Source organism: Macaca mulatta, chromosome 16 (genome assembly GCF_049350105.2).
Source record: "Macaca mulatta isolate MMU2019108-1 chromosome 16, T2T-MMU8v2.0, whole genome shotgun sequence".
NCBI lineage: Eukaryota > Metazoa > Chordata > Mammalia > Primates > Cercopithecidae > Macaca > Macaca mulatta.
The window spans coordinates 36,884,400-36,896,931 of NC_133421.1; positions in this window are offsets into that span (position 1 = coordinate 36,884,400).

A 12,532-nucleotide genomic window follows, 5' to 3' on the forward strand; every position below is an offset into this window, starting at 1 on the left:
CTCCTCTTCACTTCTGCCTCCTGCCCCTAGCAGCCCAAAGGTACTTTCAGCTAAGGAAGAAGTCCCAGCCCAGTGTTGGTGTAATCAAGGCCTGAAACCAGGCTGCCTAGCTTCAAAATACTTTCCCTGAGGCTAAAGAAACATTACTCTTGAGTTTGTAGGTGGTGTGTACTTCTCCCTATCTTTTCTTTATTTAGCAAAATGAATGGATTTTTTTTCCTGACATTGAGGCAGTTGACTATTCTAACTCGTGTAAATTAATATAAATACATTTATTATTTTATTCATTCAACAAAATTTTGAATACTTACTAAGAATTACTTGTCAGGAAGCCATATTAATATCACCAATGCTTAGATAAGGAAACCAGTTTCATCACTTACAAGAGATCATTTTGAGTTATACATACCATTTTGAAACTAAATTCTGGCTGGGCATAGTGGCTCACATCTGTAATCTCAGCACTGTGGGAGGCTGAGGTGGGTAGATCACTTGAGGTCATGAGTTCCAGACCAGCCTGGCCAACATGGTGAAACCCCATCTCTACTAAAAATACAAAAATTAGCCAGGCATGGTAGGTGGCGGGCGCCTGTAATCCCAGCTACTCAGCAGTCTAAGGCAGGAGAATCGTTTGAACCCAGGAGGTGGAGGTTGCAGTGAGCTGAGATCGTGCCAGTGCACTCTAGCCTGGGCAACAGAGCGAGATTCTGTCTCAGAGAAAAAAAAAAAAAAAACTAAATTCCTTTACAGATAAGTATTTGGGAAAATATATTGACCTGCTCTTACTGAAACCTACTTAGAAAACCAAGGAGATTTGTTCCTTATTGCTTTATTTTTGGGAATTGCAAAACTGTGGAGTTCCCAAAGCCAATAGAGTCAGTGTGGACAGGTAAGTTAGGGCTATATCACCTACAATTTGTATGCAGTTTGAGAACATGTGGAAGATGCAGATTATCTCTTGCGATGACTCATAAGGTTTAGAATTTTTTTTCCCCTCTATGCTATGTTATTTAAAATATTATTTATATTAAAATAAAAAAGAATAGAAGACAAAATTTGAATTTTGAAATTAAGACAACTTTTAAGATATTTTCAGAAAACAAATTGAGTTTACTATCAACAGAGCCTCACCAAAGGCAGTTCTAAAGGGGACTTACTTTACTTCAAGAAGATGATGTACTTCAAGAGGAAGAAAAAGAATAACTAAAAGCAGATCTTCAAGAATGGTGAACAAAGAAATCGGTGAACACTTGGGGGAAACTAAGCAAACACAGATTGCATATAATAATAATAATAATATCTGGTTGTGGGGATGATAAATTACAGCAGCATTCTTTAAACTGGGGTGCAGACACCTCTAAGGATAAACGAAGACTCTCCAGGAGGTACGTGGGCACATAAGTTTGTTGGGGTCTGCTTGAGACAGAGTCTTGCTGTGTCACCCAGGCTGGAGGGCAGTCGCAGGCTCAACCTCCTGGGCTCAAGTGAGCCTCCCACCTCAGCCTCCCAAAATGCTGAGATTACAGATGTGAGCCATTCACCCAGCCGAGCACATGTACTTTTAAGAGAGTCAACTTCACTAACTTCTTTTTTTTTAAGACGGATCTCACTCTGTCACCCAAACTGGAGTGCAGTGGCGCAATCTCAGCTCACCACAATCTCCGCCTCCCAGGCTCAAGCGATTCTCCTGCCTCAGCCTCCCAAGTAGCTGGGATTACAGGCACACGCCACTACCACCCAGCTAATTTTTGTCTTTTTAGTAAAGACGGGGTTCCACCATGTTGGCCAGGCTGGTCTCAAACTCCTGACCTCAAATGATCCACCCACCTTGGCCTCCCAAAGTGCTGGGATTACAGGCGTGAGCTACCGGACCCAGCCATCTTCACTATTTTTTTTCCTCCATTCTCTTTTGGAGTTTTATTTTCACATCCCTCTTCACAGTTATCATTCTCCCACTTATAAAAGAAAGATGAATTTCTTACACATCTTAGGTATTAATGTGGTGCAATATACCTAAGTATAAGAACTTTTTGGGTTGCCAACTAAAGGGACAATTTGAAACAGTTTTTGCTTATAGAGACCTCACCTCTTGCATCTCACTACTGTCAGGTAATCCATCAATCCTGAGAGAGAACCCCTGGAAAGTAAAGCTAAGAGAACATTAGGAAGAAATACTGGGACTGGCGATATTTTATTTCATTCAGGCAGCAAATTTGTGGCACAGCTGTGTCTGACTTAAAATTGAGAAGTGAGATGGTTTTTGTGGAAACATGTATAAAACGAATGTAGACCTTTCCCAATAGAAAGTAAATCGGTTTTGACTGCGTGGTTTGCCAGTTAGGACTTTCCAGTAGTGTATGTGGTAGACGTGTTCTGTAATTAGAACGAGCCTGAATCTACAGCCACAAAGTTTTGGCAAAAATATATTTAAAGCAAAAGATTAAAAATTAACCAAAAATATTGTAGAAATATTGGCGAAGATGTGAAGAAATTGGAATCCTTGTGCATTGCTGCTGAGAATGTGAAATGGGGCAACAGCTGTGGAAAATGGTATGCTAGTTCCTCAAAAAAATTAGAAGCCAGGCACAATGGTGTATGCCTGTAATCCCAGCTATTTGGGAGGCTGAGGCAAGAGGATTGCTTGAGGCCAGGTGTGGTGGCTCACGCCTATAATCCCAGCACTTTGGGAGGCCGAGGCAGGCAGATCACCTGTGGTCAAGAGTTCAAGACCACCCTGGCCAAAATGGTGAAAACCCGTCTCTACTAAAAATACAAAAATTGGCCGGGCGTGGTGGCTCACGCCTGTAATCCCAGCACTTTGGGAGGCCGAGACGGGCGGATCACGAGGTCAGGAGATCGAGACCATCCTGGCTAACACGGTGAAACCCCGTCTGTACTAAAAAATACAAAAAACTAGCCGGGCGAGGTGGCGGGCGCCTATAGTCCCAGCTACTCGGGAGGCTGAGGCAGGAGAATGGCGTGAACCCGGGAGGCGGAGCTTGCAGTGAGCTGAGATCCGGCCACCGCACTCCAGCCTGGGTGACAGAGCGAGACTCCGTCTCAAAAAAAAAAAAAAAAATACAAAAATTAGCCAGGCATGGTGGTGGGCGCCTGTAGTTCCAACTACTCAGAAGACTGAGGCAGGAGAATCGCTTGAACCCAGGAGGTGGAGGTTGCAGTGATCCAAGATGGCACCACTGCACTCCAGCCTGGATGACAGAGTAAGACTATGTCTCAAAAAGAAAAAAAAAAAACAAATACTAGATAACCAGAAAATATAATAGTCACTAAAAAGAAAAAAAAGTTATTGAGTTGTACTGAGTTCTACTTTGTGTTCAATATCTGTGTGTGCTGGCCATGGAGATTATCAAAACAATAAAATGTCAAGGTGCCTATGGTTCATGGGGATGGAAATATAAAGAAATCACAACATGGTTTCAACTCTGCTCTGAGACAGAGTTGAGTGCCCTGGAGTACTCAGGGGTGACAGCTAACCCAAAGCAGGTGAAGTGGTCAGGTAAGCTTCCCTGGGGAGCTGAACTGAGGATAAATTAGAGTTAGCCTGGCAAAAAGAGGTGGTCTGATCTATGCTTTCAGTTAACGCTTTTATGACATGCACACCCATTTTAACGCTTGTACGGGCAAGGCTGTTGACCTTTCTCTTTGTGAGTTCTTCCAGGGTTTTTACTCTCATAAAGCTCTCTTTCCACAAGAGGTCTGATGATTCTGCTTCCTGTTTTTCCACAGTTCGATGTATTTTTACATTTAACTCTTTAGTCTACCTGGAAGTTATTTTGATGATTGGCAGTGGTATGAGACCCTTGTGGAAGGATGAAGAGGCAGAAACAGGAAGAAACGTCTTCATTCTGCTTCCCTTCTTCCTGAGTCGGTGACTCTGGGGTTCCCACCAGTCACCTTCTCTCCTCCCTGTGGTGTTTCAGTGATGGGTGAGTAGGAGGGTGTGTGGCTGCAGCCCTGGGTGATTGGAGGTGATGGTCCAGTAGACCATGTTGGCCTGAAGTAGGAGGGATGCAGAGCAGACTGTTGTGAGGACTGCCAGCATGGGGACTGGACAGGGCAGATAGAGGTGTATGTGCTACCTCTCCCTGCCCATCGCTGCCACCCAACTGGCTTGGCCTCATTCTCCCTGGGAAGCAGCAGGAAGGCGGGAGTGGGTCATTTTCTTGTTTTCTTCTCTCTCTGCTGTCACTTTCCACCCCCCTCTCTGATGGATGGCACAGACTGAGTCACAGCTAATGGCTTTCTACGGAGCCCTTGGAACTAATGAAACTGCTAACAAGTGCCTGGGTAAATGAGTTGCCGCCCCTGCATCACTCTCCCCCTCTATCTCCCTGTTCTGATGAAGGCCATGGAGCAGGCCACAGGCTGCACAGCAGCTCATGGACACTGGAGACATGGAATGGGAATGAAGAATGGGGCCTGTCACCCTAAGCCAGGAAGGCAGGGTGGGGCGAAATGAGAGGGCAGAGGTAAGCACTGGGGAGAAGCATATGTGGAGAGAGAGTTGGTGAGAATTGTGGAGAAGTGTGGGGAGAGGCAGGTGGCAGAGATGTGAGCAAGAAGGAAGAGGCATATGTATCAGGGTGGGGTGGGGTGGATTGATGGTACCCGTCTGTGCCAGGCACTGGGGCACAAAGATAGGAAGCCCCTGCCTTGTCCTTGAGGAAACCTGGTTGCTGCTTTTTTTTTTTTTTTTAAACAGGGTCTAACTCCCGTCACCCAAGCGGCTGGAGTGCAGTGGTGTGATCTCGGCTCACTGTAGCCTCGACTTTTTGGGCTCAGGTGATCCTCCCACCTCAGCCTCCCAAGTAGCTGGGACTACAGGCACACGCCACCACACCTGGCTAATTTTTTTGTGTTTTTAGTAGAGATGAGGTTCTTATGTTGCCCAGGCTGGTCTCAAACTCCTGGGCTCAAGCGATCCACCCACCTTGGCCTCCCAATGTGCTAGGATTACATACGTGAGCCACGGCATCCAGCCTACCCACTGTTTAAGTTGTCAAAAAGAAGCCTGTGACACGAGCTTTACTATTCTCTTTTTACAGTGAGACTCAGAGAGGCCAGGCAACTCTCCCAAAGTCACACAGTGGAGGAATGCGAGTGGGATTCAAACCCAGAACATCTCACTCCAGTATCCATACCCTTTCCACCACCTTGACATGTTTGTAAGTACATGTCAAGGAAAGACATGATCAGAAACAACTAAGAACAGATCAGTCTGGGTTGCTGTGATTTTCCCCGTTGATGGAATTATTTGGTTAGGGATGGAGGTGCCACAAGCTCCTCGTGTCTGGACTTAAGCAAGGCACACAGCAAAACCTCTTCTGACATCCTGTGGACACGGGGTGATATGTGGGTGAAATGGCTCAATGGCTGAAAGAATTTTGTTGCTGTTCTTGTTTGTTTGAGGCAGAGTCTTGCTCTGTCGCCCAGGCTGGAGTGCAGCAGCCTGATATTAGCTCACTGCAACCTCTACCTCCCAGGTTCAAGCGATTCTCCTGCCTTAGGCTCCTGAGTAGCTGGGATTACAGGCACCTGCCACCACGCCTGACTAATTTTTGTCTTTTTAGTAGAGATGGGGATTCACCATGTTGGCCAGCTTGTCTCAAACTCCTGACTCAAGTAATCTGCCCACCTCAGCCTCCCAAAGTCCTGGGATTACAGGCTTGAGCCACTGCGCCTGGCCAAGAATTTCTGATTAGATGAGAGGCTGTTTCTAAAGGCTCTAAAAGTTTCTAAAGTCCATGACTGAAAGTGGGCAGTGGTGACTTTGCACCACAGGGCTCTGCCCCTGGTCCTGCTCTGTTGAACCTTTTTTTCCTTATCCTCTCCTCCATATTTATTTCTAATTATCGACGTAATATATGTCTGCTGTAGAAAAACAGAAACTATGGCTAAGCCAAAAGAAAGAAAAAGCATCCTGATTCTCATCAGCACCACTTGCTGAACAGCCATTTTCAATTTGCTGTAACTTTAAACGTTTTTAGAATACAATATTAGGACCTGAAACCCACAACAAAAGAACTCACCGTTCACATTAAGGGTGCATGCTGCCAGTCTCTTTATTGCAAACAATAGCAAGGAAATGTAGCATGTTATTGGGTGCTAACAATGAGCTGGCAACAGTCCTGTGCTTCTGACAGGCATTATTTCATTCAATCCTCCTAACCCTTTACGGGCACTTTAAAGACCTGTTTTTCACAGAGGACAAAACCAAAGTTTAGAGATGTAATAATTTCCTCAGGCCACAGAGGCTGGTTGAACACTTGAGGCAGGGTTTGAATCAGGTTTTGTCTGATTCTGGAGTGGGGCTCTGAGCGACTATGGGATGCCTCCCTCCAAAGGTGCCTGCAGGTTCACCTGGACCCATCCACCACTGTCTGCCTTTCCACCCCGCCCTCTTACTGGGAACTGTGCAGGACAGTCCAAATCTCCCCGTTGCTTCTTTTCTGCTTGCACAGTAGCATCTGGGGACATGACTTAGAATGTGATCCCATACCAGGCACAAAACCCAAAGATTCCTGATCTGTCAGTAGCCACCCATGGGTGCTTATTTTATAATAGGAGGGTGGCTTGCCTAGGAAAGCCAGGAATTTAAGTAACAAACGCTTGTTGAAAACTTACTGTTTTTCAGGTTCTGTTCTAAGTACTTTAGAAATAACTTTTTCTTTTTTTAATGACTTTTTTGGCGGAGTGCTGTGGCCCACGACTGTAAATCCCAGCACTTTGGGAGGGTGAAGCAGGAGGATCACTTAAGGCCAGGAGTTTGAGACCAGCCTGGGCAACACAGTGAGATCCTGTCTCAACAAAAATAAATAAAAACAAAAATCACCAAGGTAAAGTGGTGCATGCCTATAGTCCTAGCGACTAGGGAGGCTGAGGTGGAATGATCGTTTGAGCTCAGGAGTTCAGAGTTACAGTGAGCTATGACTGGGCTACTGCATTCCAGCCTCGCTGATACAGTGACAGCCTGTCTCAAAAAAAAAATTTTTTTTTTAAAGTAACATAAAGTTGACCAGGCGTGGTGGCTCACGCCTGTAATCCCAACACTTTGGGAGGCCAAGGCAAGTGGATAACCTGTGGTCAGGAGTTCGAGGCCAGCCTGGCCAACATGGTGAAACCCCGCCTCTACAAAAAATACAAAAATTAGCAGGCGTGGTGGTACACGCCTGTAGTCCCAGCTACTTGGGAGGCTGAGGCAGGAGAATCGCTTAAACCAGGGAGGCAGAGGTTGTAGTGAGTTGAGATCACGCCACTGCACTCCAGCCTGGGTGACAGAATGAGACTCCCTCTCAAAAAAAAATTAATAATAATAAAGTAACATAAAGTAAAATTGACTCATTGGTGTACAGCTTTATGAGTTTTAACACATGTATAGATTCCTAGAGCCAACAATGTCTGAATAATGAACATTCATATACAAAAAGAGAACTTCAACCTAAACATCATACCTTATACAAAAATTAGCTCAAAATGGATCATATATCTAAAAGAAATGTAAAATGATAAAACCTTTAGAGAAAAGTAGGAGAAAATCTTCATGACCTCAGTTTAGGCAAAGAGTTCTTAGGCTGGACACCAAAACCATGCGTTACAAAAGAAAACGATTGATAAACTGGACTTTATCATAAATAAAAACTTTTGTTCTATAAAAGACAATGTTAAGAAAATGAAAAAAACAGCTACAGACAGAAAGAAAATAGTTGCAAATCACATACTCAACAAAAGACTTGTATTCAGAATATATAAAGAACTCTTCAAACTCAACAATAAGAAAACCAACAACGCACTTAAAAAAAAATCATGAACAGACACTGCACTAGAGAGGATATAAAGATGGCAAATAAGCACATGAATAGATGTTCGACATCATTAGACAATAGGAAAATGCAAATTAAAACCATCATGAGGCGCCACTATCCACATATTTTAGAATGGGCAATATAAAAAAAAATCGACAATCCGAAGTACTGAGGGGGTGCAGAACAGTTAGAACTCTTGTCCACTAATGGTGGGAATGCAAAATAACCATCCCAGAAAACACTTTGACACTTTTTTCTAAAGTTAAGCATGCAATTACGTATGACCTAGAAAACTCTCTCCAAGGTATTTATCCAACAGAGATGAATATGCCCACATGATAGCAGCTTTTTTTTGAGACGGAGTCTTGCTCTGTCACCCAGGCTGGAGTGCAGTGGCGTGATCTCGGCTCACTGCAACCTCCGCCTTCAAGCAATTCTCCTGCCTCACCCTCCCAAGCAGCTGGGACTACAAGCACGCACCACCACACCCAGCTAATTTTTGTATTTTTAGTAGAGACAGAGTTTCACCATATTGGCCAGGCTGGTCTCAAACTCCTGACCTCATGATCCACCTGCATTGGCCTCCCAATATAGCAGCTTTTTCCCACCCCCCAATATAGCAGCTTTATTCGTAGTTGATCCACACTGGAAACAGCCCTAATGTCTTTCAATGGGTGACCAAGTAAACAAACCACATTAATATATTGGGATATTTACTGCTCAACAATAAAAAGGAATGGACTATTGATACACAGAACAAATCTCAAAGGCATTAGGAGTGGACAAAGCCTGTCTCAAAAAGTTACACACTGTATTATTCCAGTTGTATGACATTCCCTAAAAGATGAAACTATAGCGATGGTAGTGGGTGCCAAACATTAGGGGTGAGAGGAGGAGTGACCACACAGGGATAGCTCCAGGGAGTCCTTCGGAGTGATACAGTCATTTTGTGTCCTGACTCCAGTGGACACAGTCTAGGAATCCTTTCTCTATTCAGTTGCTTTTGCACTTTGGTCAAAAATCAATTTGCCATATTTGCGTGGATCTATTTCTGTATTTTCTATTCCGTCCCATTGACCTAGCTATCTGTCACTCTGTCATTTCACCTGTATCACACTTTTTTTTTTTTTTAGACAGGGTCTCCCTCTGTCACCTAGGCTGGCATACAGTGGGTGCGATCTTGGCTCACATCAGCCTCCACCTCCCGGGCTCAAGCAATTCTCATGCCTCAGACTCCCGAGCAGCTGGGATTACAAACATGTGCCACCACGCCCAGCTAATTTTTTTATTTTTAGTAGAGATGAGATTTCGCCATGTTGCCCAGGCTGGTCTTGAACTCCTGGCCTCAAGTGATACTCCAGCCTCAGCCTCCCAGAGTGCTGGCATTAGAGGCATGAGCAACTGCACCTGGTCTTTTTGTTTGTTTGTTTTTTTAAGAGACAGGGTCTCGCTTTGTCACCCACTCAGGCAGGAGTACAGTGGTGTGATCATGTAACTTCAAACTCCTGGGCTTAAGCAATTCCCCCACCTCAGCCTCCTGAATAGCTGAAACTACAGGCACTACCATGTCCAGCTAATTTTAAAACAAATTTTTTTTAGAGACAGGGTCTTAACTACATTGCTCAGGCTGGTCTTGAACTCCTGGCTTCACGTAATACCTCTTGCCTTAGCCTCTCAAAGTGTTGGGATTACAGGTCTGAGTGACCCAGCTGGGCCTAAGAGTATTATTTTTTTAACTGTGAGTGAATTTTGAATTTTTGTCACATTTTTCTCTATCAATATCATTTGATTTTTTGTTTGTTTGTTTGTTTTTTACTTTTGAGACAGAGTCTCGCTCTGTCACCGAGGCCAGAGTGCAGTGGCACGATCTTGGCTCACGGCAACTTCTGCCTCCTGGGTTCAGGTGATTCTCCTGCCTCAGTCTCCTGAGTATCTGGGACTACAGGCATGAGCCATGACGGCTGGCTAATTTTTGTATTTTTAGTAAAGATGGCATTTTGCCATGTTGGTTAGGCTGGTCTAGAACTCCTGATCTCAGGTGATCTGCCCAGCTCGGCCTCCCGAAGTGCTGGGATTACAGGTGTGAGCCACTGCACCCAGCTTTTAATTCTTTTTTTTTTTTTTTGAGACAGAGTTTCACTCTTGTTGCCCAAGCTGGAGTACAATGGCATGATCATGGCTCACCGCAACCTCCACCTCCCAGGTTCAAGCAATTCTCCTGCCTCAGCCTCCCTATTAGCTGGGATTATAGGCATGTGCCACCACGCCCAGCTAATTTTGTATTTTTAGTAGAGACGGGGATTCTCCATGTTGGTCAGGCTGGTCTCGAACTCCCGACCTCAGGTGATCCACCAGCCTCGGCCTCCCAAAGTGCTGGGATTACAGGCGTGAGCCACTGCGCCCGGCCCTGCTTTTAATTCTTTAGGCTGTTAATATGCTGAATTACAGTGATTGATTTTTGAATATTGAACCAGCCCTGCATTGCCAGGATAAATCTCACCTGATTGTAGCATTTTTAAAATACATATTCCCGAGTTCAGCTGGCTAGTATTTTGTTTTTGTTTTTCTTTCTTTCTTTTTTTTTTTTTTTAATTTTTGACATGGAATCTCACTGTCGCCCAGTCTGAAATGTGGTGATGCGATCTTGGCTCACTGCAATCTCCACCTCCCAGGTTCAAGCTATTCTTGCTCGGCCTCCTGAGAAGCTGTGATTACAGGCGTGCACCACCATGCCTGGCTAATTTTTGTATTTTTAGTAGAAGTGGAGTTTCACCATGTCAACCAGGCTGGTCTCGAACTCCTGACCTCAAGTGATCCACTCACCTCGGCCTCCCAAAGTTCTGGGATTACAGGCATGAGCCACCGCGCCTGGTCAGCTAATATTTTGTTGAAAATTTTTACATCTGTGTTCATGAGAGATATTGATCTGTAGTTTTTTTCCTTAAAATATCTTTGTTTAGTTTTGGTCTCAGGGTAATGTTGGCCTCATAAAACAAACTGGGGAGTATTTTCTCTTGTTCTATTTTCTGGAAGAGATTGTGTAAAATCAGTGTTATTTATTTTTTCTTTTCTTTTTTTTCTTTTTTCTTTTTTCTTTTTTTCTTTTTTTGAGACAGAGTTGTGCACTGTCACCCAGGCTAGAGTGCAATGGTGCAATCTCAGCTTACTGAAACCTCTGCCTCCCAGATTCAAGCAATTCTCCTGACTCAGCCTCCCGAGTAGTCAGGATTACAGGCACCCGCCACCACGCCCAGCTAATTTTTTGTATTTTTAGTAGAAATGGGGGTTTCGCCATGTTGGCCAGGCCGGTCTCAAACTCCTGACCTCGTAATCTGCCCACCTCGGCCTCCCAAAGTGCCGGGATTACAGGCGTGAGCCACCGCGCCTGGCCATTTCTTCTTTAGTTATCCCGCTCTACTGCACACTTCCTATGATTGTGTCTGTGTTCAGGGCCAGGTGGCAGGAGGATACAGAGAAAAGAAAGCTATGGGGGTTCTCCTTCTTGGGACTACAACTCTTTTGAAAAATAAACACACACACGTTATGTGTGTGTACGAATGTGTGTGTGTGTGTGTGTGTGTGTATGTGTGTATATATATATATACACACACATATATATACATATATATGTGTGTGTGTATATATATATATATACATATATATACATATATATGTAGTCCAGGCTGGTCTCATACTCCTGGCCGCAAGTGATCCACCTCAGCCTCCCACAGTACTGGGATTACGGGCATGATCCACTGCCCCGACCCACAACTCTTGATCAGAGGGAGAAAGATTTCCATTCCTCAAAGTTTTGGGTGTCTGTGGACCCTGCAGCCACTGATACTACCGTCACCACTTTTACTCCCATGGAATTGTCTGGGGGCTGGAGCACGGGAGAATGAAGAAAAGAAAAATTGAGCTCCTCTTCTCTCTCTCAGTGCTAGACCTTCCCTTTCCATTCCTCGAGGCAGAGCCAGCATTTCTCCTGTTGATCTTTCTTTCTCTTTTTTTTTTTTTTTTTTTGAGACGAAGTCTCACCACGTTGCTCAGGTTGGAGTGCAGTGGCACAATCTCAGCTCAAAGCAACCTCCGCCTCTCGGGTTCAAGTGATTCTCCTACCTCACCCTCCCACATAGCTGGGACTACAGACACCCGCCACCACGTCTGGCTAATTTTTGTATTTTTAGTAGAGATGGGGTTTCGCCATGTTGGCCAGGCTGGTCTTGAACTCCTGACCTCAGGAGATCCACCTGCCTCAGCCTCCCAAAGTGTTGGGATTACAGGCATGAGCCACTGCGCCCGGCCCTATTGATCTTTCTCATCGCCCCAGTGCCCATTCTGGATTTGGGGCTGTCTTGTATCCAGGCTGGGGAATATCAGAGAAAAATGGGAAACTCGCTTCAGCTCAGTGGAACACTGACTTCTGACTTTCTTCCCCCATTTCCCTGCTATGTTTACTTTCACACTCCTCAGAGAGCTGCCCTGTACATGTCTGTCCATGTTTCACAGCAGCGTTCAGTGGGAGAGACAGAGTGGAGGGTGCTTACTCCATCTCATCTGGAATAGCTTTTTAAACTGTCACAATTACATGAAGTAGGTATTATTGTTATCTATATTTGACAGATGACAAAACTGAGGTTCCTAGAGGGTAATTTTCCCAAGATCACACAGCTAGTCAGTGGCCAACCCAGTCATCCTAGCCCCAGAGT